General features: G+C 42.7%; 1 protein-coding gene across 4 annotated transcripts in view; it reads right to left on the bottom strand.

Annotated features, from left to right (window-relative positions):
* The window catches only part of LOC143960980 (volume-regulated anion channel subunit LRRC8E-like), a 71906-nt gene extending 47864 nt beyond the window's left edge, over positions 1-24042 (bottom strand). For 2 of the 4 annotated variants that reach the window (XM_077470061.1, XM_077470062.1), the window contains exon 1: positions 23861-24042. The gene's annotated coding sequence lies outside the window, so the exon portion shown is untranslated. Of the gene's footprint in view, positions 1-23615; positions 23657-23860 lie in introns of those variants that run through there. The other 2 variants (XM_077470060.1, XM_077470063.1) reach the window with 2 other exon arrangements.
* Between the last annotated feature and the right edge of the window lie 1812 nt (positions 24043-25854).

Raw genomic sequence — 25854 nt, forward strand, 5'->3', positions numbered from 1 at the left:
GGGTTCCAGGAAAGGAAAAACAAAAAAAAACAAAAACACAAATTGCTCGATTCAGTGACTGTGTTGATGGGGGAAACCCTCCTGCAGAGCCATTGTGTTCTCCCGGAAGGGGGGAGCCTTCTCAACTGGGACAACACAGTGATTATTGCTAGAAGCTATAGCCCTGGCAATAAGTCACATGAAAAATCCAACAGGCTGGTTGTACCCAAATTTATTAAACCTATAAGCTTGGGTGCCATCAGCCTGCCCATACAAATGTTCAAATCTCAGCTGGTTCAGCAAGAACTGGCCAAAATTCAAACCGTCTATGGCCAGCTTTACACTGTATACAAATAAACACAGCAACCACACCCCCACAGAACATTAAAGATATTATATATATATATATTTTTTTTTAATTCACTCTGCCAGCGATTCACTGAAAAAATACCTTTGTCCTTTGTTCTGTTTTACTGAATAGTAGTCAAAGTATGGAAAGTCAACATGCCCAGTACAGAGCGCTCATACAAACCATTACAGTTCCTGGTTTATTGTAGGTGGGGAGCGAAAGCGAGCTGGAGGGGCCTGTAACCTGAGATATTTAATTGGTCTCATAACATTTAAAAAGGAACAATGTGTGCATTGAAAGCATTTAACGGGAAGGAGACAATTACATTTAGCAACATCCTATGTCAGATGGAATGGGGGTGGGGGGGGGGGGGGGGGGAAATCAATAAGAATGGTTTTACTTATATATTTAAAAAAAAAAAGGGGGGGGGGGGGCTAAACCAGTATTTACCTCCTCCAAACACACTTTTTCCCCCATTCCCCTTCATTTATATGGACCTTTAATGATGGGGCTTGTACCCAGCTATGAAAACAAAGGTTTTCTCCACATCTGAGTTTAGTGATTTGCAATGCTAGAATGTCCATTATTGTGATTGAAGTACCGTATATACTCGAGTATAGGCCGACCCGAATATAAGCCGAGGCCCCCAATTTACCCCCAAAAAAACTGGCAAACTTATTGACTCGTGTATAAGCCGAGGGTAAGACATGCCTGTCCATCCCTGTGTGTGTGTCCGTCCATCCCTGTGTGTCCGTCCATCCCTGTGTGTCCGTCCATCCCTGTGTGTCCGTCCATCCATCCCTGTGTGTGTGTGTGTGTCCATCCATCCATCCATCCATCCATCCCTGTGTGTGTGTGTCTCCATCCATCCATCCCTGTGTGTGTGTGTCTCCATCCATCCATCCATCCCTGTGTGTGTGTGTGTGTGTGTGTGTGTGTGTGTGTGTGTGTGTGTCCAGCCTACCTGTGTCCTGAGCCTTTGTCCCGAGCCTCCGTCCCGTGCCGAGCCTCCTTGCCTCCGTGCCTCGCCGCCGTGCCTCGCCGCCATGCCTTGCCTCCGGTCCCGTCCCGTGCCGTGCCGTGCCGTCCTGTGCCTTGCCTCCGTCCCGTGCCCTCTTCGTTCGGCGGCCATTGTAAAATTCAAAAGCTGCGCCGCCGCCTTCGCCTGTGATAGGCGGAACACTGAATTTCCCAGCAGCCTGTGTTCCGCCTATCACGTACATCGTATCATCCTCGTCCGTAGTACGAGGATGATACGAAGTCCGTGATAGGCGGAACACAGGCTGCTGGGAAATTCAGTGTTCCGCCTATCACAGGCGAAGGGGGAGCCGGAGGCGCGGCTTTTGAATCAGAATGGCCGCTGTCTGTCTGCTCGACACGCTGATCGAGCGGGCAGACAGCGATGACTCGAGTATAAGCCGAGGGGGGCACTTTCAGCCTCAAAAAAGAGGCTGAAAATCTCGGCTTATACTCGAGTATATACGGTATATCTATTGCCATTTTTTTTTATTTATTTATTTATTTATTTTTTTTGGGATAGGAGTTGTGAATGGGCAAAACCTTGCAAAAGCAAGAAGAGGGAAAAAAATAAATAAAAAAAAATAAAAACACACCACACACACAGCTTATGCCCCTGGAATCTGGAGATCACTGAAGTAGACACCACTACGCCAATCTCCATTTGCTTCTGAGGCCCATGGAACCATTCAGAGAATGCGTTGAATGTTCTCAATGAATGCAAAGCGTTCTCTGATGAGACGAGGTGTGAAGTCACCAACCTCTCTTATTCAAGTAGAGAGAACTTTGCATTTATTCAGAAAAAGCCATGAAAATCCAGTCTAACCATGAATAAAATATCCATGCCCAGCATTCCTCTTTATTCACAGGTTCACTTTAAGATGGGCACAAAACTTAATGCACTATAGAAGTGTTTTTAATAAACAAAGCCTCTAAATACTTTCTTTTGCAGCTAAAATCAGGCTGGTCACGTGACTCACGGCTGCTCTGCTACTCCGATCCAAGGCTACAGTGGGAGGAGCCGAGATCACCCACTAACAACAACAACAACAGAGGCGCACACACACACACACACACACACACACACACACACACAGTAAAAAAAACTTGTATTGCAACCATAATAATGTTACAGAAACGTGCTTGTAATCCAAAGCACTTGTATATCAAAGTGAATTTCCCCATAAGAAATAATGGAAACTCAGATGATTTGTTCCACAACCATTTATTCATAAGTCCTTCCGTTTATAGTCCATGTAAAAAGATTATAGCGATGTGATAAGGTTGTGCAACCATAAAATGTCCATCCACAAATAGCAGCCTCCACAAGGGGATTAGAAGCAAAATCCAGCAAGAGCTACAGAGTATAAAAGAGAAGAGAGGCACCTCTAAGTGTAGCAATATGGTTACATTTAACGAAGGTACAACATTAATCATGAACCATGCGAGTTGCTAAAACAAGGCACATCGAAGTATGCAGGCATCCGGGGTTAAGCATAGAGTGCATAGATCGTCCTCCGCACCACCAGCTCTCATGGCTGTCAGTCTGAAATCGTGACTGGGAGGACTACCCTGCAGTAGAGCGATCTAAAAGTGAGGCGTAGAGCGCAGCTTGGAAGGGATGATGTCAATGGCGGTGCGGGGGATAGTCTAGGTGAACAGCTTTACCCCGAATTCCTGCATACTTAGATGTGCCTGTTTTAATCATCATTAAATGTAACCGTATTGCTACACTTAGAGGCGTCTCTAACCTTTTATACTCAGTTGTGACATGACTCGTTTATCAAAGTAAAAATTCATATAAAAAAACCCCACACACGTTACTCTCAATCCAAGGTCTTAGTGTGTGCGAGAAAAAAAAAAAAAAAAAAAAAAATTTAATATATATATATATATATATATATATATATATATATATATATATATATATATATATATATATATATATATATATATATATATATATATATATATACATACATATACACACACACACACACAGAAGATGAGGGTGTGTTAAGTAAATTAGAATGGTGAAAAATGACTGTACCCAAAATGAGCAACAGGCAACACTTCGTGTCTTTGCAACTCAACAATTTAAAGTAAAAAAGGAACCTAGAATTGTTTCTCATTCCAGGTTGTACAAGTATCCCCATTTTGTGTTATGCGCAACACATAGGTTTGCATTCTTGTGTGCACATGAGGCAGAACTTTTACATTTTGTAACGCTATTTTTTTCCCCCAGTTAAACTTTTTTTGCAACCGCAGAAGGGCTAGAGCAGTGGTCATCAACCCTGTCCTCAGGGCCCACTAATAGGCCAGATTTGATGTATTACCTTGGGGAGATGCAGACTAGAATACTGCAATCACTGAGCAGAAAGTTATATCACCTGTGATGCATTTCAGTTATCTTGCAAACCTGGCCTGTTAGTGGGCCCTGAGGACAGGGTTGATGGCCACTGGACTAGAGCATTGGGCAGGTGGCGGGTACTGGTGAAGGAGACAATAGGGGTCTATTAGACCCTTCATGTCTTGTCTGCCCTCTGCTCCAGCAAAATCAAAACACAGACACACCCTCTGTAAAAGGTGATCAGATGACTATAAAGCACCCAGATCACTTTTACATTACAGCCCTGAGCATGCCGATCGACAACTAACTAACTGCAGTCTTGTGATCATCACCCTTTCATTGCCATAAAAAAAAAAAAAAAGGAAAATCTAACAGGCAGAGTGGAATCCGCTCATAATGAGCACAGCAAGTGTACAGACCTAGGAGGTCACCATCAATAATCACAGAGCAATATACATTCACATCAGTCGCTCCCCTCAAAAAGCTTACAATATAAAAAAAAAAAAAAAAAAAAAAGGTCCCCGATTCACATTCATACATAAATACATTTTTTTGATCACATCTGATCACGTTATCAGCTACATAAAAAAGGGGCTTGGAGAGCTGGGTGGATACAGTGTGTGGGGAGGGTGTCAACAGCTGCACAAGAAAGAGAAGTACATTGATCTTCCCAGTGAATGGCTGTGCAGGGGAAGGTGTCAGCACAAGTCCTGGCCATTGGAGGACAGCAGGGCTATGCATCAAGCACAGCCAGAAAACTGATCACACAGGGATGGATGCGCTCTCACATTTAGAGTCCAGGGGTAGGCAACCCCCGGCACTGGTGCCGCAAGTGGCATACAAAGCCTCTTGCCGGCACTCTACTCCCTTCCCATCAGCAGAGCAGCGCAGCGCAGGGAAGTGTCAGCGAGACACAAATGCATTCCAATTTCAGAATTCCTCGCGCCGCACCTGCACTGAGGGGGGGGGGGGGGGCACTGGCCTCTCACACATTGTAAAAGATGCTCTCGGAAATGGGTAAGAAATTGGGTGCAGTTCTGCTAAGGTGGGGGGGGGGGGGGGGGAGGCCCTCATTTCCAGGAGGACTGCCATTGGCCACTACTAAAGCCAATCACAGTCCTGCTAGCCCCAAACACCATCTGGAGGAAGGCAACTTGCTTGGTTGCCACTACCAATCTCAGAAAGAAGGGATTTTACTGTGATTGAGAAAACCACAATCAGGTGAGTTTATGGAATTACCGTTGAGCTTCTGGGAACTTTGTTGAAATTATTCCTGAAAGTTACTACTTACTACTGAACCCCGGCACTTTGTGTCCCTTTAAGTCTCAGCCAGTATTCAGCACAATGAAAATCGCACATCCAGCTTTTGCTGCGGTGCAGAGCACCGCACCTTTCCTCAGCTGCAGAGGCCCAACTTATGATCCTGCACACGGGCCCACTGCTTTCATAAAATGCCCCTGACCTGAGCTCATCATTGTGCATCCATTCCAGATGCTTGTATGTGACATCACATACATTGTATACAAGCACATGGGCTGGATGCAAGAGGTGGATCAGCAGGGTGAGTCTGCCAGGACTGGTAGATGTGTCTGAGCTCTGCTTCCTTTCACCACTCTTCATATTGTATATCATAAATGAGCAGAGGGGCAGAAGAGAGGGGGGGGGGGGGGGGGTACAGTGGAGGGACAGATATGCAGGAGGTACATTAGTGGGGCAGATGAGAAAGTGGTTTACAGTGGTGGGGCAGATGAGTTCAGTGTTAGGACAGGAGAGCATGGGGATACGGCGGTGGGGCAGATTTGCAGGGGTACAGTGATCTGAGGAGTGAGAGTGCGGGATGTTAATTTCTCACTAATAAAGTAGTTTACAACATTTACTTTATAAAAAAATCCTGTGATTGAGAGTGTGAAGTTGACAAATCTTTGTTATAAAATAGTCACGGTCAAATTTCTTTGAAAACATTTTTTTGGCACACTGTGCTCAAAAGGTTACCTACCCTAGTATTACCACCTGTCTGGGATTCACCTGAACAGTCCAGGTTTTGAATCATGCGTCTGGGTTTCAGTCCACCTGAAACCCGGACACATTATTCAGACAGGAATGTGGCTCAGAATAGGCCCACAAACACTTCCACTCTACTCCAATTGGTTAATATACCATATTAACTGGCTAGGATTGGCGCAGCAGGAACTGGAGGAGAGGACAGTGGGTGGTGTTTCCCTCCCCCCCCCCATCATTGACATGTGGGGGTGGAGTTGACTGGGATCGAAGGAGAGGACACTAGCCACTTCCGGTTTCCTGGCCACAGTGGGGGTGGAGTCAAATGGCGTGCACCAGGTGGGGGGCCCGCCCAGATGAGCGGCGCCATTAAAAGGGAAGTGCTGGCCTGGCGCTGCAGACCCCCAGACAGTGACACTCTTCTCTCGGTCTCTCAGACCTTGCTGCACTCCCCTCCGATCCGCACAGCAAGTACTCCATTGATGTACACTGAGCTCACCAAACCTACTGTTACTATTCATAGTCTACAATAGTGTCATAACTGGTCTGCTGGTACTTGTAGCTCTCTCCCCGAAACTCCATTGCTTGTATGATGAGTTTTAGTTTACCAGGTCTGCTGCTACTTGTATGAGTGACCCACAGTATTGTATTGGCTGGTGCTCAGTTCTGCTGTTACTTCAAGTAATCTAGCGATATGGCACAGTGGGGCTGCGTTTGATGGGGTTTTGTTTTTTTTTTCAGAATTTTTCAGTTTGTTTTTGCCCCCCCCCCCAAAAAAATTTTTTTAGCACCAGCCGCCACTGATCAGAAAGATGAAGTGTTGAGGTAACATACACTTAAAAAAAGAAGTCCAGCCTGAGCTTTTTAAAAAGAATTGCACTCCTGGGGCCCATCTTCAGCGAAGAGCAGTCTGAAGTGGGCTCTCCGCTGACGTCACCAATATCAGTCTAGGCAGCGCTTTATCCCGACTTCAGAATTCTCAATCCCCCAGCTGCCTTGACCAATGGCAGTTTCAGCGAGCCGATGAGACAGCCGCTCCCCACCCCTCCACTGCTCAGCACTCTAATAAGCATGGAGGAGCAGAGAGGAGAGACCCTGACTGACAGTCAGCAGCTCTTCTCTCAGATCTGTGAGAAATGCCATCGGCAAGGTTTGGTTCTCAGTGAAGAGATGCCGGGGGACAGCTGCAGCATCGGGCTGATGCTCCATCAACATAGGCAAAATATGAATCTTAACCACTTAAGGACCACCTCACGCCGATGTACATCGGTAGAATGGCACAGCTGCGCACAAGCATGTACCTGCATGTTGCTTTTTAAGTGCCCAGCCGTGGGTCCTGGTCCTGAGCTCCGTGACCATGGCCGCGGGACCAGCGGACCCGATCACCGCTGGTGTCCCACGATCAGGTCACAGAGCTGAAGAATGAGAGGCCTGTGTAAACAAACCTCTCCCTGGGCTTCCTACCGAGCCTGTCACTGATCATCTCTTCTCTTTTATAGGGAAAGACGATCCGTGACATCACATGCCAGGCCATGCCCCTACAATAAAACACATACCGTCATACGTAACGCCTACACTGCCCCCTAGTGGTTAATTCCTTCACTGCCAGTGTCATTTACACAGGAATCAGTACATTTAAATAGCACTGATTGCTGTATAAATGACAATGGTCCCAAAAATGTGTCAAAAATGTCCAATGTGTCCGCCATAATGTCGCAGTCACAAAAAAATAAAAAGCTGATCGCCGCCATTACTAGTAAAAAACAAATATTCATTAAAATGCTATAAAACTATCCCCTATTTTGTAAATGCTATAACTTTTGTGCAAACCAATCAATAAATCGCTAATTGCGATTTTTTTTAACCAAAAATATGTAGAAGAAGAATATGCATCGGCCTAAACTGAGGAAACAAAAAATGTTTATATATTTTTGGGGGATATTCATTGTAGAAAAAAGTAAAAAAAAAAAAATACAGCTTTTTTCAAAATTGTCGCTCTATTTTTGTTTAAATAAAAAAAAAAAAAAAAAAACAGTTTGGGACTTTAAATGAGGCACGGGTTAGCGCCTCCATCCCGGTATCAGGCAAATTTGAAAGGAGGTTGGGACTTTAAAATGAAGTGGCTGAAGTGCGGAGGTAAAAAATTTTGTTTTCGTTTATAGCGCAAAAAATAAAAACCGCAGAGGTGATCAAATACCACCAAAAGAAAGCTCTATTTGTAAGGAAAAATTTTTTTTGGGGGAGCAACGTCGCACGACCGCGCAATTGTCAGTTAAATAAACCCATGCTTCTCTTTTAACTCATTTAACTCATTTAATAAAGCACTAAAATTTCAGTTAGAGTGGACTGACCCTTTAAGAGATTACTTTGTGCTCTGCAGCAAACCATGGTGTGCTCTTATCTCAGGGGAACAAAAGACTCAGAGCCCTTTTATCGGTGCCTAATCTCCTATGGTTTTGTGTTCTGTTTGGAACACAATCTCCCATGAGCATGCACCCAAAATAGCAGTTGATGCTATAGGTTTATATAGGTCGGGTAAATTATATTTTAATTCAAGTGCTAATCTTATAAATGGATGTATGCACACAGTTACCAAAGCATATCAGTGTGAGTCACTGATCAAAACCCAACATTGTGACCTGTATAGGATCAGAGTCTTACTAGTACCAATGGGTGTGGTCCACTAACCATAAATTATTAATGTGCTTGAATACAAAACACTTGTCATAATACATACACACACACACACACACACAAAGACCTTTCTACTTAGAGACCACATTTATTACCTTTGTTTCTTATCGAGTAGCACTCTGTATATCACTTCTCAAATATTAACCTACACGCCTATACAAAAAAGAAGTAAATAAAAATTTTATATATATATATATATATATATATATATATATATATATATATATATATATATATATATATATATATATATATATATATATATATATATACACATATACACACACACATATACATACACATACATACACACACACACTTAAAAAGGAGAATTGTACAAAAAAATAAAACCACACACAAAACAAAGATTGATTAAACCCACAAAAGTGCTTTTTTTTTACCACTGCTATTCCTTTATATTGGAATTTGAAATTTACAAATGCAGCAATTTAGAAATGAGATAAAAATATTTAGTGCTGGAAAACACTAAGTGCATTTTATACACATCTATATTGATCAGGCCAAAATAAGGGACAGAGGGACATTGCTCCAAATCTGGGACAGTCGGGAGCTATGTATATGTAGAAGGTCTCTGGCCTCGTCCAGTCTAATGAGAACTTTCCAAGCCAAAAGATAGCCAAGATCCTCCTGTATGTGGTGGGTTTTGAGGCATAGTGGGTGCAAGGTGGACATAGTTATTGGGCCCCAGACACTTCTTGGATGTAAAAGAGGTTTTATTTCTTTTAACAGTCTTTTTTTGGGGGGAAAAGAGGGTTAGGACCAGGACACACTTAGATAGTTGCTAATTCAAATTGGCAGACTGAGACTTCAATAGGAGCACAGCCGTGCAGGGAAAGGCCTCCAGCAAAAAGAATAAAAATCTGTACCTGCAGGAATGTTTAACAGTTCCTAACTCAAACATAACAGTCCTTTCAGCTTCACCACAACTGCTTCTTGTAGTTCAACACTGAGCTACCGGCCTCTCAGAGCCTCTGATTCACAGAATCCCTTGAGCTTCTCCAAGGTTTGCGGTGGTATCCCCTCAAGCGTTACCCAAGCCTCCCTGCTGGGTCCCTAGCTTGGCACTCCAGATATTTCAAGCTTCACCCCTGCCTCCTAACTTGCAAGGTCCATGACTTGAGTCACAAGGCTGCTCTGCAAATGTCTCCTCCACGAGTTGGGTCCCTGACTTGATCACCACTTGAAGTTTCCCAATTCTCTAACATGCCCTTTTAGTGAGAATGTGGTTGCAGGACTTGCTTCAGTTACTCGCTGTGGTCCCTGGTAAAGGTGGTTGGGCCATTTGTGGCGACAGCTTCCATTCTACCACTGACAGGTTCTCCAGCCGGTGGAACCTTCACTTCTGGTTGGACTGCAAGCAGCAATTCCAACACTGCGCTGCTCACATTACTTCTGGATAGGCCCTCACACAGCCTAGAAGCTAGAGGTCCCCAGGATAGGCCCAATCTCCAGCCTAGCAGCCCGGGGCGTATGACACAGGTCCACCCAGACAACCGTCCAGGTGGCACAGAACATAGATCACCTGACTCTACCCAAATATATAGGTTCTCCTAGCAAACCAAGGGATTCCAAAAATAACCCATAACCCAACCTTGGGTTGCCCTTCTATCTAGTACCACCAAGTACCTGGCCACCTAGTGGTAGAATAGAAAAGTGTAACAAGGCCAAACAAAAGGGAGAAACCAATAGATTTCTATCAATCGACTAAGATAACTACTGGAACGCCTCCCTTTACACACACACACACACACGAACTTTAATGACATCCCAGTCTTAGTCTGTAGGGTTCATCTGCAGCTATAAAGAGCTTCAGCTCATCTGGGAAAGCTGTCCACAAGGTTCTGGAGTGTGTCTATGGGAATGTTTGGGCATTCTTCCAGACGCGCATTTGTGAGATCAGGCACAGATGTGGACGAGAAGGTCTTCCCTCACAGTCTACGCTTGAATTCATCCCAAAGGTGTTCTTTCGGGTTGAGGTCAGTCAAGCTCCTTTACCCCAAATCACTCATCCGTGTCTTTATGAGTTGAAGCTTTTACAGCTGCAAAGGGTGGGCCAATTCAATATTGAACCCTACGGACCAAGACTGGGATGCCAATAAAGCTCATGTGCGTCCCAATACTTTTGAGAAAAATATTTTTCTCAAAAGCATTGGGACACACATGAGCTTTATTGGCACATATATATTCTTCAAATTCAAGTATGGCAGCAAATTGTATTAGGTTTCCCCTAAAGATGTCAGTAGTCGCACCATTGTTGATATCATCTTACCGGCCATGCTTGTGCCATCTTGTGCGGCTGAGCAATTTTACTTCTTCAGCAAGATGGTGCACCACCACCCTACCGCCAAGACATGAGAGCCTCTCTCAATGACATTCTGCTAGGACGTTGGATAGGATGTAGTGGTCCTGTTGAATTCTCTCTGCGTTCACCGGACTTAACACCCCTCAATTTCTATATGTGGGGAACACTAAAGTATGCGGTGTACCATAGAAAGCCACCTACACTGCCTGTACTAGGGGGAAGAAATTGAAAAATCATGCAAAGCAATTCCTGTGGACACTCCGGTCAATGTTATTTCATACAGTAGTTCTCCAAAATCAAAAAAAAGTGTCTGGACGCCAGTGGTGACCACTTTGAGTACTTATGGGACTGCATAATTCAAACATGACTTACAGCTACCCTTTAATGTTTATATAAATCTAACATGTTTTTGGGCCCTCTGTGTACAATATTTTAAGCTAAAGCTTTTGGGCTCCATGTGCCTGAATGAATGAAACCTTGCACTCCGCTGTGATTACTCACTGAGATCTACAAGCACCTTTTCAAGATCGTATCATTCATAATTTATATAGTGCCAACAGTTTAAGCAGCACTTTACAGTATAAAGGGAGACAGTATAGTTACCATACAGTAAAATACAAGAGGGTCCTGCTCATAAGGCCCCATTCACACCTGAGCATAGCGTTTTCAGGCAGGAAATCATGCGTTTCTACAGCGTTTTTTACCGCGATTTTGTGCAGGGCAAAAGGTCACCAATTTAAAAAGAAGAAAAAATGCCCAAATCTGCCCGATTTCAGCGATAAAGAAGGGTCCAGAACTTGTTTGAGCTTCAGGTGTTCAGCTTCAGGCGACTTGGAGTGGAGATGTGAACCATCTCCATTGAGAATAGATTTTTTACCCTCCAGCGTTTTGTAGCTTCTGGCTACAAAACGCTCAGGTGTGAATGGGGCCTAAGAGTTTACAATCCTGGCCTACAATACTAGCCATACAGGAGTTCCTCCAGTCACACAAAAAAGAAAAAAAAAGAAAAATTGAGGCGGATCAAGGAATATTCCTACCGCTAAATTGACAAAAGCTTTCCAAGTTGTCCATTCAACAGGAATCCATCAGATTCTGTCTAACAGGGATGGCCACACATGGGATTCAATTTCAGCTGGTCCCTGCTGAACAAGCCAACTTTACATCCATCTTGGCCAGCTTTAGAAAGGCAGAAATAGTGTTTACAATGTTATTTTGGTGTTCAATTACAATCTGATGCATGTGGTTAAATTCCACTCATCGTAACCCCAATCCCCTCCCCCCACCCGTCCCACTTTTTTCTTTTCTTTTTTCTATTTTTTTTTTTTTTTTTAGCCCTCCAGGGTGCTTTTTTCCCCTCCATATCCAACTCTAGATGGCCCATTCTGAAACCTCTTTTGCTAAAAGAAATCAGTAGCTCAGCACCGCAGTATGGACACAACGTTCAGGACCTGTAAAGACTCTGCTAATGGAAGGGTCCATGTTACAAAGCAGCAACATGGACATCTGAAGACCTTCCCTCGCCTCATTGAGGAAGAGAGAAGACTCTGGGCATGGATTTACGGTCACTTAGACAGGAGGCATTTGTGGAGTTGTCCACAGAATATTCTGATTCATAGACCTATAACAAATCCTAAAAGTCAAAACTCCTGATCTGCCTCCATGCCCAGGTCAGGGACTTAAAAGGTATTGAAGCGAATGAATTACCACAAGCAACCAGGATGTTCAAAATTCGATTTTTAATTTATTTTTTTAACCAAAATGTACCCAACTTATTTTCTCAGTGCAAATTTCCTTTAATAGTTGAATAATCCCATTCATATGTCCCCCCCCCCAGCAGAGCTAAACAGGAGCCATTTGACACTCCGCCATAGGTGAATGGTGGGCATTGTTATCAGACAAAGGATATCTGCAGTGATAATAGGAATGAAAGCCACAAAGCCTACACAAAGGTGGGGGATTTACATAAGAAAGGACCCTCCTCTTCCACATATACATGGCTGATCCTCGATTTGCTATTACCATTCCAATGTCCAAACCATTGACAGGACATTGTTCTAGAAGCAGTGCCCCAATCTCTGAAGCATCCATCAATATCCTGCCAAAAGAGGCAAGAGAGACGCCACAAGGTAATCCTTATCAACCCAGAGATCGCACTTAGGAACCCCCAATGTGATCTCAGTGTGTATGGAATTATAATCAATTTACCTTCCCCCATACAACTTTATATGACCTGAGGGAACGTCTATACAGAAGTTGAAGAAGTCAGGGGCGGAAGCACTGATCTACTTCAATAACAGAATGCTGTCTATGTGCTACTTTTGAGTTTCAGTTAACAGGACCCCAATGGTAATCATGACCATTATTTAGGCAGATATTTTATGAACTTAATGCTTACTGGTCAGGTATTACCAATAACATCTTCTCCACCAATGGGCTCTGGAACCTCTAAACACTGGTAATTTACGATACACTGATTGGGTAGAGCTATATTGTGTAATATGTACACTCACCGGCAACTTTATTATTAGGTACTCCTGTTCAATTGTTTGGCAATGCAACCAATCACATGGCAGCAACTCAATGCATTTAGGCATCTAGATGCGGTGAAGATGAACTGCTGAAGTTCAAACTGAGCATCAGAATAGTGAAGAATGGGGATTTAAGTAACTTTGAATGTGGCACGGTTGCTGGTGCCAGATGGGCTTGTCTGAGTATTTCAAAAGACTGCTGATCTACTGGGATTTTCACGCACAACCATCTCTAGGGTTTACAAAGAATGGTTGAAAAAGAGAAAATATTAAGCAAGCGGCAGTTGTGTGGATGAAAATGCCCATTCGTTACAACCATAGTATGCAGAATACCATCTCTGAATGCACAACATATCCAACCTTGCAGCAGATGGGCTACAGCAGCAGAAGACCACACCGAGTGCCACTCCTGTCAGCTAAGAACAGGAAACTGAGGCACAATTCGCACAGGATCACCAAAATTGGACAACATTGCCTGGTCTGATGAGTCTTGATTTCAGCTGCGACATTCAGTAGGTAGGTTAGTATTTGGCATAAACATGAAAGCATGGATCCATCCTGCCTTGTTTTAGTGGTTCAGGCTGGTGGTGGTGGTATAAATGGCGTGGGGGATATTTTCTTGGCACACCTTGGGCCCCTTGGTACCAACTGAGCACGGTTTAAAATGCTACGGCCTACCTGAGTATTGTTGCTAATCATGTCCATCCCTTTATGACTACAGTGTCCCCATCTTCCAATGGCTCCATTCATCTCACCACTGGTTTCTTGAACATGACAATGAGGTCACTGTACTCCAATGGCCTCCACAGTCACCAGATCTCTTCCAATAGAGAACCTTTGGGATGGCATGGAAAGGGAGATTCGCATCATGGATCTGCAGGCGACAAATGTGCAGCTATCAGGGGTGGACTGACAACTCATGGGGCCCCCGGGCAATAGGAGATTATGGGGCCCCCCGAGGCAATCCGAGATTATGGGGCCACACACACACACAGTATACACAGACATGTTTCTATTGGCTGAGAAGGTACTGGAGAGGTGGGCAGCTATAATCTTGGGATTTTTAGACCAAAAGGATGTTGGTAAGGGACATTTGAGAGACAGATGTAAAAAAAAAAAAAAAAAAAAAAAAAAAAAAAAAAAAAAAAAAAGATTTTTACATACTGTCACTGGTTTTACTGAGGCTGGCAACCCTGATGGGACCCCCTAGTGGCTCGTGGCCCCAAATGGTCAGTCCGCCCCTGGATCCTATCATGTCAATATGGAGAGAGATCTGTGAGGAAGGAGTATCTGTATGAATACACTGCAACACGCTTTATGTGTTCAACTTCTCTAGATCAGAATTACCTGATCTCTGCAATGCAGAGTGCTTGAAAAATACATCATTTTTTTTCTGTGTTTTAGTGCATTGGGAGGCCCATAGAAGTCAACAGCAATGCTTCAAAAAGCATGTGACATGCGTTTTAATGTGCTGGCAACAGGTTTTAACAAGCCAAGGCTGACAACCATGTTTTCCTAATCCTAAAGTAAAAACACATTAAAAACATGTCAACGCACATCAATAATGCATGCCAATGCACAAAGGAAATATTCACTGACACATGACAATGTTCCTAACGCTACAAGGGGGGAAAAAAAAAAAAAAGGTCCCTATGCACACAGATTTAAAAGCACCCTTAAAGGTCAATTCCACTTTTCGGACCACGTTACACATCATCCTAAATATGGGTGTAATATGTAATTGGCTCCTGTCTAAACTGGCCCGTGTATGCATGCAAGTCTTTCATTATAGACTCCTTGAGGCTGATGTGAATGTAAAGTAAAGTATTTACAGCACAGTGTAAAATTGTCAGTGCTATAGAAAGAACTGTAATAAAGAAATAGATCAATAAAATATGGGCTTTGGAGAGGGTGGCAAGTAACCTGTTTCTTTGAAAGCTGAATTCCAGGGAAATAAAAAAAAAAAAAAAAAAAAAATCTACCCTTGTAGTGAGGCTCCCCTGCACTGCAAGGGTTAAATACTCATTTTTACAGGGTACCCATTAAAAGCACTTTAACTTACCTTAGGCTCGGTTGACACTAGTGTGGGCCGTAAGTTACAGTTTGCGGGAATCGCATAAATTCTCGCACCCGCAGCTGAATCACGCTGCTCTTGGGAGACGCGCTGGGCTGCCTTTCATTCTGAACGTCACCCCAATGCATCCCAGGCTGCAGCACGATCACAGGTGCGGGAACTACATGGTCTTTTTCTCTGTGGATACGTTAAAAAAAAAAAAAAAAAAAAAAAAAAAAAAAAGTACCTGACCCTTTCCAAAAATTCAGAGGCACAAAACTGCATTGATTAAAATAAATAAAATAAAACAAAAAACACCCCACACTAAAGTTAGCCCAACTTTTTTTTTTTTTTTTTTAATAAATATGAAATATGATGTTACGCTGAGTAAATATATACCCAGCATGTCACATTTTAAACTCTCGTGTAATGGCGCCAAGCTTCAGTACTTAAAAATCTCTGTAGGTTACGCTTTAATACATTTTTTCCAGGTTACCCGTGTGGAGTTACAGAGGAGGTCTTGCAGTAGAATTATTGCTCTCACTGCAACGTTCGCTGCAATACCTTGCATGTGTGGTTTGAACGTCCTTTAAATTATGCGGGTGCGAGCTACGTATGTGTTCGCTTCTGTGTGCAAAGATGAGGGTATAGGGGCACTTGTTAAAAAAAAAAAAAAAGAAGAGAAAAAAGGGTTCTGGTTTTAAATTTTCATAAAAAAAAAAAAATTAAAAAACCACACACACACACACAATATATATCATGGCATCAGACATTCAGATATCTCCAAAGTCCAGGAAAAGGAGGATTCACTCCATTTGTGCCATTTACCAATATCATCAAAAGTGAAACTAAACGAAAAAACGAAGATTTGGATTGACACCAGAACAGGAATAGAGGGCACATCTTCCAATAGGGACACTAGTTCTGGTGATACCACAGGATTCCCTCACTAGATTGGATTTTCTTTTACTTCCTGTTTAGGATATGGGACAGGAAGTGAAAGGAAGTCTCCACAAATTGGACAGAGATGGAAAACAGAAACACTGAAAAGTTATATCCAAAATGAAATAAATAATATATAATAAGTTTTGCCCTCTGTTACTGCAAATTAAAGTAGAACTAAAGGACGGGTTGACTTTTAGCAGCTTCCACCCCACCCACAGACTACATACAAAGCCTTTTGTTGAATCACAGCTAGTTTATAGGTCAGCGGAGAGATTTTTTTTCCCTCGGTGTCACATCAGTACACCTGAATATAAGGAAGACTTTCAGCTCGGTTTTATTGACAAATCAGGTCATCCCCATTAGCAGCAGACTGTCAGTGTCTGGTTACACAAAGCAGTCACGCACATAGCTGTACACATGTAGGAAGGCCTCTGTCAGAGGTGTGACCAGTACTAGCATGTCATTTCTATCACCATTCCATTCAGCATTTTTGCAGGCATGGTGCCTCATTTAAAAACGAATGGGCTGCCGTGTCTGTTTTCTGAAAAAAAAAAAAAAAAAAAAAATAACCACCACACACACACCACAAACATTGTAATGGAGCTTACCAATTCTCGAATTCTTAAATGTGATGGATGCATTTTCTTTTTTTTATGCTTTCTTACTTTTCATTTTTGTCTGGGGATCTGTTCCAGCTCTCCTCCAAAAAAGTTATAAGTTACAGGGATGAGACAAACCATTTAACACCGATAGGGATGCTTACAATGATCAGCTTTTACGTAAAACCTTTATCCCAAAAAGGAACAAACTGTTGATGTAACTGATTATAAAGTATTAACTGGAGTTCAGCTTCAATTTGTTAGTGCATCTAAATCTCCTAGTAAATTTAATACTCCCCCTTCTCCCCAGACTAACAATATTGTTGTCCAAAAAGGTGTCCCCTGTGCTCCTTCACCCAGAGTTCAGGCTCTCTAATACAGGAGGCCAGATCAGCAGGTGAAAACAGAGGGGGAAAAGGCCTAAAACAAACAAAAAAAAAAATAATAAAAAAAACACACCCCACCACACCCATGAATGCAGCCACCATCGCTATCGCGGGGGCCGAGTCCAGCATTCGTGTCTGTGGACGCAAATGCTGGACTCGGGATCGTGCCTACAAAGTAACCTCCCCAGGAGAGCGCTTCTCCTAGGGGGGTTATCTGATGTGGGGGAGAGCCGCCGGAGGTTCCCAGAAGAGAATATTTAGGGCAAAACAAGCTGCACAGTGGAGGCAAGTATGATATGTTCGTTATTTAAAAAAAATAAAATAAACAATACTTTACAATCACTTTAACCCTTGCAGCATATTTTTGCACGTTAAAAAAATTATTTTAGGCCTCAACATAACTTAAAACCCCCAAACAGTATATATTTTATGAAAGTAGAAACCCTGGAGAGAAAAAAAAAAAAAAAAAAAAAGAAGTGGTAATTCTAAATGTTTAATTTAATAATACATTTAAAGCGGAGTTCCACCCATCGGAGTCCTCCCTCCTCCGGTGTCACAATTAACAAATTTCGGGGGGAGGAAGACGACAGGTTACCGGTCTTTGACAGGTATCCTTTCCCACTTCCGGGAGTCCAGCTGCGGCTCCTCCTCCTTCCTCGGCCGGTGGACTAATAGGAGAGAGGAGCGGGGCCTCGTGCATGCGCAGTAGGGTTCCCGGCGTGAAGCCGAAATCCTACACTGCCGGGCAGCACCCGACATCTGAAGAAAACATCAGCTGCGGTGCCGACATTGAGGGATTGCAGGACAGGTAAGTGTCCATTTATTAAAAGCCAGCAGCTGCAGTATGTGTAGCTGCTGGCTTTTAAATTCTCCCCCCCCCCCCCCCCCCAACACCACTTTAAGTTAATTTTGGGGCACACAAATGCAATATAATAAAATGCAAAATAAAAAAAAAAAACTAAATAATAAACTACCATTCTCCTTAATATGGGTAGCTGCCAGCATTGTCACCCTACACCTAATTGGGTTACAATTCTTGTTACAATAGTCAACTTGGTAGTGTGTTTTGTGCAAAATTGGCTAAAAGCACTTGCATGACTTCAGCCAAAACACCAACCATGAGTGGAAGAAAAGTTTTTGTGTTATTCATAGTCTCTGAAAAATGGCCAAGAAATCGTAAATTCTGTCAGGGTGTGTAAACTTATGCGCACAACTGTATATACACACACACACAAACTATTGCTGTAAAATATTATAGTTGACACAAAAATACTTTGATACGCAAGCATGTTTAGGCTTAATGTACACAAGAAGATTTACAACCTCCCCTGAACGATTTAACTTTACAGATAGAGGACGTTAAAAAAAAAAAAAAAAAAAAAAGTTAAATAGTCAAAAATGTATCTCCATTAAAAAACACCTGTAAAATGAAAATGCGGCTAAATGCAAGTTACTGCGCTTTACAACATCAGTCCTGAATGCATTTTTTTTTTGCTTTCCAAAAAAAAAAAAAAAAAAAAAAAAAAAAATGCTTCTAAAAAATTCAACTGCCTAGAAATGACTGTAAACGACCCTGTGTACATGTAGTGATAAAGGTAACAGAGGAGAGTTCAGGGGCAACTGAAAAAAAAAAAAAAAAACCCCCAACTGCTCCTAAACGTCTGTTTACCAGCAGCAGTGACCATGAGGCCTTTAGGCTCCGTTCACACAGGGGCGACTCGTCCAGGGGACTTAGCCGCCTGACAAGTCGCGCTCCGTTCTGTTCTATGGAACCGTTCTAATAGGAGCGACTCAAGTCGCTCCGACTTAGAAAAAAAGGTTCCTGTACTACTTTTGTGGCGACTTCAGGCGACTTGCATTGACTTCTATACAGAAGTCGTTTTGCAAGTCGCCGCTGAAGTCGTTTGCAGGTCGCATCTGAGTCACGCTGAAAGTCGTGCCGCCCCTGTGTGAACGGGCTCTTAGGGTTTAACGGTACATTACTGAAGATAATTAGGCACGGAGGGGGGTGCCACCACTACGCCTCAGTTTCATTATTTTTAAAGTTTATTATTTGGGGAAGCCGAGTGGGGTTTTACCCACATAGACAAAAAAAATAAAAAAAGCTGATCTACCAATTTATAGCTTTGTGGTATGAAATGCAATTTGTTACCCAATTTGCACTAAAATATAAGAGATGAGATTGCAGCAAATAAAAGGATCAGGGAAAAAAAAAAAAAAAAAAAAAAAAAAGGGAAAGGGTCAAGCCTTAAAACTGCATGTGCCTGTGAAAGGATGGATGGTCTTTGGCACCCATTTTTTTTTTTTTTTTTTATTGTTTTTTTTTTTTTTTTTTTTTAAACAGGCAGAGCTTTAAAAGAATTTACCAGTCATCAGTTTACAGTCAAACCATGAATAATGGGCCTAGAATAAAATTGCTTTTGCTCCTGTGCATGCAGCAATATGTAGGACCACCACTTCATTATTTTCATATAGGGGACCAATAGTCCTCCATGTAATAACATTTTGTTTAGAAAGGTCTTCTTTAATAAGACATCAGGGGTCTATTTAGCAGCCCGGATGTCTTGCCTGTCTTCTACTGAAGCCAATGGGAGTGCAGATTATGTTTCTTCCCTGGTCAGAGAGACTATTGGTGCTGAAACACGTGAATTTCTGTACAGCAATAATGAAGACTGTCATCTGTCCCTAACAGCCCTTGTCACCTATGTCAATACCTAAAATGCATCTATAGACAAAGATTTTTAGGTTTGACTGGAGTGGGGGAAGGATTAGAACCCCTGTCAGGTTTTAATGTCCATTCTTTGATCCACTGTGAATCACTTTTCAGAGTATGGCCAAGCAGATCCTCCAGCTTCTAAATGCATGCATTTTCTTTTTCTTTGGCAATTCACAATAGGACAAATTATTTGCACGGAAGACTGGTGGCCATGGTATGTGAACAGCCCACTCTGTGGGCTTTAAGTTGCCTCTACCGCCTTTTTTTAAACTACCCCTTGGCCACCAGTGTTAGAGGCCTAACGGAGCTGTGACAAACTCCAGTTGGTACAAAGACAAAGGAATGGTAACCTGAACCATGGTAACCGGTGTACGGTTAATGATATAACGCATAACAAATATCTGCCAGAGTATGGGCAAGTACACATTATATTGGGCGACTGGAACACTTTGGGTCCTTTCACACGGTCGATCCGCCCAGTGGACTCCACTTTGCTCAGCGAGGGAAGGGATCGATCCGCTGATCCCTGTGCAGAGGTGGATTTGTCAGAGTTCCGCTCTCCTCTATGGGAGATCGAATGAAAACCAACCGCCTGTCCATTTTCATCTGATCCAATCCGATCCGCCAGACCAGTGATCTCAAAGGCAAGCAGAGGGCCACATCTGGCCCCCAGGCTGCAGTTTGATCAGGCCCCTGGGGGTACTATTCTTTCTGCTGATACAAGGCACTGTTCCTTCTACACCAAAAATGGGGCCCTATTGCTCCCACCGATACCAATGACGGGGCACTATGCCTATCAATGATGCACCACAATGGTGTAAACTAGGCTCAAGTAAATGACAGATTTACTTTAAAGGCCATGTACAGGAACTGAAGCAGTTCTCATGCATGAAGGGGGTAGGAATCACAGGAAGTTTACAGTAATAGCATTAAAGCCTGTTACATCTATTTTTGAAGGAAACCTTCCTTGGAGAGAAATAAATTGCAGATAAATTGCAAAATCAAGGTAAAAAAAATAAAAAATAAAACACAAACACACACTACATGCTTTTCTTCAGCTTTTCCATTGGAGCATATTGGACCAAAAACTGACTGTTTCCAAAAAACACATTGATGTGAATGGAGCATTTGCTATGGAAGCGTGCTACTGGCCTCGTATCAATGATGGGAGAACCAATCACATAATGTGGCGATTGGCACAGTATTAACTTGCTTGGTAACTCAGTAAGGCCCGCTTCACATGGGCTTTGGCTTGTATAAGAAGTGTGAACAGCAAGTTTTGCCAAAGCATTTGCAGGAGTTTCAGCAAACTTGATGAAGCCTTTAGGCCTCACGCACACTGGATGTTAAAATAATGTTATGTTATAAAAACGTCAGTAGCTTTGCAGTGAGTTTTTAAACTTTTTTTTTTTTTTTTTTTTATATTTTTTGATCCATTGTATTAAAAAAAAAAAACACGCCGATGAGTGATGTTTTTGAGCACTTAACAACGTTCATCAGCGTTAGAGCGTTTTTACAGCTGAAAAACATCTCTCAGAACCCACTAGTTTTGGGTTTTTTTTTACTGCTCAAAAACGTTACTGCCCAAAACTGCTGATAAACAGCCTATGTGTGCATGGATACATAGGATAACATGGAGAGCTTAAAAACTAGGAGGGGGGGAAAAAAAAAAAAAATAAGTCTACTGCCAAAAACAGCTGCTGTAAAAATCTCCAAAAACATCCAGTGTGCATGAGGCCTAAAAAGTGCTGAAGCCTGCTAGCATCCCTGCCAGAGATGTTTTTTGTGCATTTGGTTTTGCACGCATGATTTAAAAAAAAAAAAAATGTCACGTGATATTACCGCAAAGGTCTCGGGATTAGGAAAAGCAAAAGGTCAGAAAATATATATTTTTTTAATACTACACTTAAGTGAATTTTAGAGGATACAAATGCAATAAAACATCCGCAAAAAAAGAATTGGTCAGAGGTGCTCAGATAGCCCGCCCCCAATATACGATTTTTTTTTTTGGTGATGGGTCATGGCTAATTTATGATATATATTTTACACCGTGCCTTAAAAAAGTATTCATACCTCTTTTCCCAATTGTTATCATGTTATAACCATAAATGTATTTTATTGGGATTTTATGTGATAGACCAACACAAAGTGGCACATAATTGTGAAGTGGAAGGAATACCTGCTACTTTCTTCTCTAGATTCTGATGTGATTCATAGCGGATCCCATGTGATACCTAGGGACTTCTATGTGGAGCCAACAGTGACTCATTATTTGTTTTATGGTTCAACATTATTGGATATACACTGGTTTTACTGCTGCTATGCTGAAATTTGTGTATTACAGTGTCAACTCTTTGTCCATTTATACGTTTTTATGATTAATAAAAAACAGTTAATGAAAAAAAAAAAAAAAGGGGGAGAAGATTTTTCAAAATAATTTTTTTTTTTTTTTTTTTTTTTTACAAATAAATATGGGAAAAGTGTGGCATGCATTCCTTTAGGATTGCCTGGTGCTTTGGCTAATTGGGAAACAGGTCTCACGACCTGCCTCCCGATTGGCAGGGAGGAACTGTAGTGTGACAATAGCGAAAATGAATTCGCTATCGTCACACATCAGGGTGGGATTGGGATGTAGTGCCCTGTGCCCCAAGCCCGCCCTATTTTAAAGCCCATCAGAGCCTCTGGCTCTAATCAGGTGCTTCAAAATACACACCCCTGCCTTTCCCTGCCATAGTAATTCATGCGCCTGGCATCGTGAAAGGGGCCGGGCATGTGTACAGGGAGGGTGGCGCCCTTGCGCCCACAACAGAAGGGCCGCCACTGGTGCGGTGTTAGTTTTCCGCCACACATAGCGTTTTGCTTTTATGCCAATAAGTTACATTTTGGTCTCATCTGACCAGAGCCCCTTCTTCCACATGTTTGCTGTGACCCCCACATGGCTCCTCACAAACTACAAATGGGACTTTCTTTCAACAAGAAAGGTTATCAGCCATACTATACTTAATCCTGTACAGGACATAAACAGTTATTCTAATCCAGCGACTGTCATGACTCAAGCAGGAAGTATCCAGGATCTTAGATTTGGACCAATGTGACCGGTACAGAGAGGCACTGCACAGCGGACACACTGGGAGTTGTAGTCCTTGGAGGAAGTACAGTGCAGTCTCCTATGATTCCATCACCATAAATAATGATCTTTCTGTATAAAATATTTACAACTCTAAACAAAGCTACAGAGCAGACACAAGCTGCAACAATGTTTTCTTTGTAATGCACAATACAAATATTATTTAGGAACAGAATAAATATTTGATTTAAACGTTCAGCATCCTATGAAAGAACCATAAACCCTCCATGGCCTATCCACAGTGTGTGTGTGTGTGTGTGTGTGTGTGTGTGTGTGTGTGTGTGTGTGTGTGTGTGTGTGTGTGTGTGTGTGTGTGTGTGTGTGTGTGTGTGTGTGTGTGTGTGTGTGTGTGTGTGTGTGTGTGTGTGTGTGTGTGTGTGTGTGTGTGTGTGTGTGTGTGTGTGTGTGTGTGTGTGTGTGTGTGTGTGTGTGTGTCAATATACATACAGCTCAGGACCCACAGTCCACATACAGCTCAGTACCCACAGTCCCTCTTTCTCCCCCCCATAGCATAACTCAGGATCCATAGTATATATAATTATAGGACACACCGTATATAACTCCAGATGAAGCAGGGAAGGTGGATTTGTTCAGGGACCTGGCAGGCACAATGTAGGACTGGCCCTCCTGATCAGGAACTTCCCATACACATTATATAATGGAGTTGGAGGCTGCCACACAAACTCCTCCAAGTCATGCAATGTAAATAGTAAGTTTTGTACAGGGAGGGGGACAAATGAGGACTGTCATCCCACGGTCCTAGGACACCCCATACACAGAGAGTAGGGCCACTTACCTGTGATCTCAGCCCAACACTGAGCACATGCCACCCACTGTACAGAGCAGGACCATGCTGGGAGCGCTGGGAGCGCTGGCAGAGTCCGGGATCCAGGCAGGGTAGTCCCAGCGTCCTGCGCTGAGCTCAGAATGGAGAGGAGGGAGGAGGAGGTGAGGAGACTCCAGGGAGGAGCACTGCAAACCTATACCCGGTGTAATCAGAGGAGGAGGAGGAGAGGAGGGGGTGTACAACACATGTGTTCACATCCTCTGTCCTCATCACAAATCAGTGTACCCTGAGATCCCAGACAGCAGAGAGATTTAAAGGGGATGTACACCCCACAACAGAAGCGTCAAAGATTACAACTAACCAGTTCTTGCATGTAGGGGGTGCATTCGTTTTATTTTTTTCCTGACCATATTTTTAAATAAAAGTACAACTAAAGGTAAAATGTATTTATTTATTTTTTTCATTTTGGATAGAGTTAAGGGAGGATTATAACCCCTCTCAGATTTATTCTTCTGTCTCATTATTTGTATGGAAGTATTTCACAAAAGGGTATACAAAAGTTGTAACATAGAACACATATTACTCTTCATTGAAATACATATTGAATTGGCAGAACCTTAATAAACCTTGACCGTATTTATATAAATTGTGTGTTCTCACAAGGAATAAATTCCTCACTATCAAAGTAAATGAAAGAAAATAAAAATAAAGAAACCCACTCAAGACTGTGGCAAAGACTGATGCCGCATACACACGATCGTAATTCTCGTCGGAAAAAGCTCTGATGGTTTTCCCGATGGAATTCTGCTCAAGATGTCTTGCCTACACACGGTCACACCAAATTCCAATCGTTTAGAACGCAGTGACGTACAACACGTACAACGGGACTAGAAAAAGGAAGTTCAATAGCCAGTAGCCAATAGCTTTCGTCTTGTAGCTGAACCTGAGGATGCGTTATTTTTGGCGTGTCGGAATTGCATACACACGATCGGAATTACCGATAGAACGTTTTTCCGTTGGGAAAATTGAGAACATGCTATCAATTTTTAGTTGGCAGAAATTCGGACAGCTAAATTCCGATGGAGCATACACACAGTCGCATTTTCCGATGAAAAGCTCTCATCAGTCTTTTTCTGGCCGGAATTACGATTGTGTGTAAGAGTCCTGAGAGGGGGGGGGGGGAGAGAAAGAAAAGGTAGAAAAAGGAATAAGGTATGTCAGCGCGTGCCGAATCCCATCATCCGGAGTCTGAGCTAAACCAGTATGGATCGAGGAGCTCCATTCAAATATCTGACCCATGGGTCCCAAACCCTCTCAAACACCCATATTTTATCATGCAGGATCGCCGCCATGCGCTCATTTACCGTAATCCAGGAAAGTTGATGCTTGAGCTGTTCAAATGGCAAGGTAGCTGATTTCCAAGATTTTGTAATAATCATTTTTGATGATAATATAAAGAAATTTCAATGTGTTCTCCACCTTGTACAGATTTATTCTTTTATCTGTGGCCCATTTGGGAGATTTCCTTTCACTTCTGATCCCGTAACCAAAATAGGATATGAGAGAAAATCCCTCCAAAGTGACTTACTTCCTTGTTGTCACCATAATTAGTGTCCCCATTGGAAGATTTCCCCCCTATTTCTCTTCTGGTGACCACCCAAATTAGTGATTTTCTTTCACTGATAATAATCACTCCATCCAAAAACCATGCTTGCTCTGGGGGGATTTAGAAGGGGGAGGAACCAGGAGCGCAGGTGGGGGGCCCAATAAATCATTGCAGGGAGCAGGTAAGTATAACATGGTTATGTTGTTTTACGGAAAAGAAAAGTAAACCTCTATGGTGAGTGCACACCTAATACCAATGCGGCTCCCAGCAGGGGTCCTGTGCATCCCGTTCACCGTTTCAGGTCCGAATTTTTGGCAGAATTCAGACCTGAAATGGACCAAAAGACGCAAAAGGCTCCTGTGAAAATTGACATTGGAGCTGCAGCAGAGATGTGTGA

Source organism: Lithobates pipiens, unplaced genomic scaffold (genome assembly GCF_037356315.1).
Source record: "Lithobates pipiens isolate NorthernLeopardFrog02 unplaced genomic scaffold, aLitPip1_a1.2 Scaffold_8, whole genome shotgun sequence".
NCBI classification, from domain to species: Eukaryota; Metazoa; Chordata; class Amphibia; order Anura; family Ranidae; genus Lithobates; species Lithobates pipiens.